Here is a 6,435-nt window from a genome sequence, read left to right as displayed (position 1 = left end):
CGATAAAAACAGTGGTTGTGGGATAAATAATAAATAAACACTTTAAGATTCAGTCGTTTCTTACCATACATTTAATTTCAAAACAGGTGGGAAAAAAGTAGACTCAGAATATCACAAAACAAAAATTGCAACCAAAAACTATTTTATGAAACAATTCCTATGTTAAATTATTAAAACAAAATTCCTTCTGCTCCAGCTTTATGGATGAATCATATGTGCTGCTGTTCTGCCTACAACACTAATTTTTGCATGTAGTAGTAGTTGTAAGAAATACATGTATTTTACAGTGTTTTGTGAAAATTATATTTCATTATCAAAATCAATTAGACTGTATCAGCATACAATTCAAAAATATCTTTGTTATCACTGAACTGAAAGAACTTAATGTGATCATGTGGTATGTCATGTTACGGTTTCTAATCACTTCAGTCCACAAATAGTAATGTCATGTGTTACTACATAACACTTCCTTCAGCCATGATTGACAGATTGTTTTTTTCTTGAAGATGAAAGTGCTATCTCACACCAGATGTAAACAAAGGTTATGCAAAACAAAGATAATACATGTGTTCATGTCTGTATTCTGTTTACGCTGAAGTCATTGAATGATTCTTCACACACAGTCGGGTCTCTTTCAGTGAAGGTTCACCTGACAAAAAAGGACGACTTGTTAACTTTAAGATTATTTATTTATTATTTAAAAATTACAACAAAATAAATTAATTAATTAATAAATAATTAAAATTAAAAATGTCCTGCCACTATTTTGTTTAGTTGGATTTACTCTATGGATTGGATGAGATGGGGTTGGGTATAGCTTAGGATAAATCTTTAGAATGGAATTCCTGCTTTTTGTTGGTTGTAAGGGTTTTCAAAAGCTAATTTGCCCACAATCAGGTTACCGATTTTGTAGACAGTGTGAATAACTGTACAGTTACCTTGGAACATATTTTTAAAGAAGATTTTTTTTTTTTTTAAATTCAAAACATTTTGATAAGAAACTTATCATTGAATAATCTAGGAATTAAACAAGAATACCAATTTAAGTATATTCACCATTTGAAAATATTATTTTGTTGGTATTAAAATTCTAGTGACGGAACGTACTAGAACACTAAACACTGTAATATTTGTGATAATCTACCTTTTCCCAAAAATCATGAATGCACGGGGAACTGGCACAAATCCAAATCCTCCAGCTGCATTTGTTGATCCTTTTGTAGAATGAATCACCTTTACACTGCTGTGGTGGTGATGGTGGCAACAACACTTTGATCCTTTTGAATGACAACACATATTCACCACCGTAATCAAACTCGCTGAAATAAATGAGATTGAAGGGGAAGAAAAAAAGTAACAGAGTTGAGTTCATAGAGGCAGCCGAAGATGCAAGGGGGATACAACAAAATGCTCTTTGTAGTTTAAAACTACTCTCAGGCTGTGGTATGTGCTATCCTGTCTGTGAGATGTTGCATATAAAAGATCCCTTGCAACTAATAGAAAAAATGTAGCGGATTTCCTCTCTGACTATATATGTAAAAATTACCATTGTTTGACATCCACTCATTCCAGCCAGTGCTCCACAACTGGTGTAACAATGGCTGTGGTATGTACTATCCTGTCTGTGGGAAGATGCATATAAAAGATCCCTTGCTGCTAATCAAAAAGAGTAGCCCATGAAGTTGCGACAGCGGGTTTCCTGTCTCAATATCTGTGTAGTCCTTAACCATATGTCTGATGCCACATAACCGTAAATAAAATGTGTTGAGTGTGTCGTTAAATAAAACATTTCTATACTTCCTTCTTGACATCCAGTAGCCGATGATTTATAAATTTTTGTGCTCTAGTGGTGTTGTTAAACAAAACTTTTGTTTTAAAGTACTCTCGGCTCTTCGCCCGTTACTGTGCTTTGATTATTTGTAGTGCCAACCCATTTGTTAGGGTTCCACCTTTTAAGACAACAATGACTACTCCTTTTTTTATGTGTTAATTATTATTATTGCAGGGGTAGGGTGTAGGAAGGTGTTTGGCTTTTTTCTCTCTTTTTTTTTAAGCCGACAGTAGTGAATTCTGTAACCGTTTGGGGCGTTTGTATTCTATTTCTTGCTGAAACAAAATTCATTTCAGTTTAATAAATTCTTTTTGACAATCATTACTAGTGGTAATTAGTCTGGTTTAATGTTTTAATACCATTTTTAAAACAAATTCATATCATATGTTCAACTGATAAAACAACTGCCACTAATAGAATTCGAACTATGAAACCTGACAGTTGACTTTTTCTATGGCAAGATTCCTGTTCCGAGTCAGGCCACCGATGTTATCGGAGATCGAACTCTGGATGGGCGTGTTCGAAACCCTAGTAGGATATGAGCAAGTTAAACTAGCATTTTAGTTGCCTGTAGTTAAATGTAAAGCTATCTTACTTACCAATCATAATGAGAGATATAAGTAATATCTCCTTCATATTTCCAATAATGCGTTTCGTTGCTTGTACTAGATACTAACGTTTGATGCAGAAATAAGAACAGCCATTTATATATGCACACAGGGCAACACGTTCTGGGATATTAATAAATCAATGTGCTAAGGATTTACATGCCGCCACCCACTGTCTTTGGGTACGGGGAAATGCTTTTAAAATTTTAGTTTCAAAGGTTTTAATTAAGTCAACTTTTTTTTCTTTTTTTTTTGGCAATAAGAATTGTTCTTCTTTCCTGGTTCCTTTACCTTTTGTTGGTTCTGCACTATCACGAGCAATCCTTTGAAGACTTAGCATTATGAAATTCTGCGGAACTGACTAAATACTTTAAAGATGAAATCAAAAGGCAGTACGTGAATGCTCAAAGTACGATGGACAAGTACTATAGTGATAACCAATTGTTATCTTGTACATATATTTTCTTTCTACTGTACGTATCTGTGGACATTAGTTCACAGCGGTTGTGGTCGCCAAACTGTGATGACATGCTGTGATAGCCACGTGGTATTTAACACTCTTAAATACCAATGTTTTGTAAAATATGCGTTAAATAATTGCATTTAATATCGAAGATACACGCACGTATGCACGCCTATACAAACAATCATATGGTCGACTTTATTAATATTACATACCTAAATAATATAATATACAATATATTGCATACCTGCATGTGATATTGAACGTAACAACACTAGCCTATGAGGCTGCTTTTGTAAAATTATTCGTGAAGTTGTTACATTTTAATAATAATTAGTATTATAAATGGCTATCTTCAGAACACTATTGGTAAGTAATTGCGAATACATTTAGTATAATGTGTGCGCGCGTAACTACCTTGGAATGCCAAATCATTTTTAAATGCTATCAAATATTCGGGACTAATAGAAAAAACACACAGAAACGTTTACATTGGTCGTAAATACACGTTTTGTATGATATATATATATATATTATCCAGTTCCGTAAATGCATTCGGAATAATGTAATAAAATCGGTGAATTGAATTCTGTTTTAAACAGCATCATTTGTTTAGCCAGCTTGGAATATTGTGGCGTCAACTTAATATTTTAACCCCCCCCCCCCTCTCTCTCTCTCTCTCTCTCTCTCTCTCTCTCTCTCTCTCTCTCTCTCTCTCTCTCTCGGCTCTATCTTTCTCTCTCGGCTCTCTCTCTCTCTCTCTCTCTCTCTCTCGGCTCTATCTTTCTCACTTGGCTCTCTCTCTCTCTCTCTCTCTCTCTCTCTCTCTCTCTCTCTCTCTCTCTCTCTCTCTGCTCTATCTTTCTCTCTCGGCTCTCTCTCTCTCTCTCTCTCTCTCTCGGCTCTATCTTTCTCACTTGGCTCTCTCTCTCTCTCTCTCTCTCTCTCTCTCTCTCTCTCTCTCTCTCTCGGCTCTATCTTTCTCGGCTCTCTCTCTCTCTCTCTCTCGGCTCTATCTTTCTCACTTGGCTCTCTCTCTCTCTCTCTCTCTCTCTCTCTCTCTCTCTCTCTCTCTCTCTCTCTCTCTCTCTAATACTGCAGGCCCTTTGAGACCGGGGTGGGGTGGGACAAAATCTGGCATGTGCTCCCCACAAGAGACTTTGCCCTCCTCCACTGGATAGTGCCCTCGACCCCCCCCCCCCCCCCCCCCCCCCCCCCCCCCCCACAGATGTACCTATGGGCCTGTACTGATATAAATATTCATATCAACAAGCGGAGGGGAAAAGGACATTTTATACAAATAATACTACAAAAGCAACAACACGATGATTTCTAAAGTTTAATGACATTTCCGCTTACAAAACTAAAAATGTTAGTAAAGATGATTAATAACAGTAAACAAAATATATTAAAGTTATATTTGTTTCAAATGTAATCGATAACTAACTAATCTTTTAATACATGGATATCACATGTTCTTGTACAGATTATTAACTCGAAAAAATAATAACATATTTAAGTATGTAGGTTCTCACTTGTAAAGTTACATGTACAACAAAAGAATAATAAAGAATGTATCTCAACAAAATAAAAATACTACCATAAACGATTGTTAAACAAACGGTCCACTTGTTCAAAGCATAGTTAAATTAACCCTGGGTTAGTCAAATAGTTTACTTTTAATTATATATTGTAGAAATGCAAAATAAACTTTAGATTTGATTTTGAATGGATATCTTTGGTTGTTGTAAATCAAGTCTCAACATTATGTTTTTAATTATTATTTATATCCATTGACTCCTTTGTTTAATCACTGGTTAAGCTAAGTAACGTTTGAACAACTTGGCCCACGTTTTGTTATTATTTTCGCACCAAAATTTCAATATCTAAGTGTTCTAACAACCTAGAAATAGTTTCGTTACGATACATTGATATAACATAATTTACAGTTTCTTATAAACTACAAAATGTTTACATATTGTTTTTTTTATTGCTATACATGTATAACTGTGATAAAAACCATTTAATAAACGTATGTTTTTACCTAGATCAAACATGAATTTAAACATAAATATAATTTTTTTTGTATTATTAAGCTTTTGCAACTGTACTAGTAATTTAAAACTCTTAAGCATTAAATTAATTATATACTGTATATTAATCTACATGGAATGTAAAATGTCTTTTAGTGTTAAATTGGGGAGAACGAACTCCTGTTTGGCTATTTTAGCCATAAAATTTAATGTGCCAAGGCTTAGCCGCTTAGTATTATTACACACACGAACTCCTCAAAACTACAGAGTTTTGGTGTACCGACCCAGATACCGCCCAGGCCCACGGCGATGGTATACTGTGGTATCACATTAAAAGCATCTTCTGAACGAATTCTTCTTGGAATTTTCTTCTCTTTTTTATTTTTATTTTTTCATCCACTCTTTTCATCTATAATAATAAAAGTATAATACATGTATATGCATAAAAGTTTATGTACAAAATAAAATATAAATGTTTAGACTAACTAGACTGAACTACAATTATGTATGCGTCGGAAGCAGGGGGAAGGGATGGGGGCATTGCCCATTAACTGAAGATCATGCATTGCAAAGGGAATTGGTATATTAGTGTCACGGGGATCCTATAATACCCGTAACTGAATAAAACACGATTATCCAAATCTCTCTCCTAACTGTATATCTATTAGATCTCTCTGTAACGGACAGTTATACCCGCGTGGCTCGTCTAGGTATGATTTGAGATACGATCTTATATAAAGTATGTGTAATATAGCATGTTAAGTTCACTAGAAAATACAACAAAAACACTACACTTTGGAATCTGTATTAACCTACGCTGACAAATGTACTGCCGCAGTAGTTAGTTAACAACAACAAATAATAACAACCCAGAACTGATCACTTAATTAGTTAATCTCTAGGTGTCTAGTTTACACAATATTCTAATCACTTCACCGTGACACCACACCCACACGTGTGATAATTGAGAAACGCTTCCAGGGGAACTTAATTAATAAAGGAATTGCAACTCTATTCCTAACTGGTTAATTTTTAATTAACCCTTAACTACTCATTCAGTAACCTTGTAATACAGAATTAATACTGGTACCTATCACAATAAAGACAATAACCTACAGTTTACCTAGGTCCTCTAGGATGACTGGTTAAGCTTTATATATATTAGAACAGTGAGCCTACAGTTTACTGCGTCAGATTACCGGCAGCACCGTCTAAATAATATTGGTATAATACAGTATTAAAATATTTGAAGTCACATCAATCACATCAAGGTTATACAACAGAGCAGAAATAATATATAATTACCAGTCCGGACGGACAACGTTCCCCCTGGAAGCCTTCCTATGTTTCTCTCTGATATCTCTAAAACCCTAGCTATTTATTATAAAACCGAATATCGCCTGGGGGTACATCGCGGCACCGAATACCTACAAGTGATATTTCCATTGAACCAAGACGACAATTTTCCTTAGATGGCCAGACTTACTAACGCCTAGTCGC

Source organism: Gigantopelta aegis, chromosome 9 (assembly GCF_016097555.1).
Source record: "Gigantopelta aegis isolate Gae_Host chromosome 9, Gae_host_genome, whole genome shotgun sequence".
NCBI lineage: Eukaryota > Metazoa > Mollusca > Gastropoda > Neomphalida > Peltospiridae > Gigantopelta > Gigantopelta aegis.
This window is presented reverse-complemented; position numbering follows the sequence as displayed.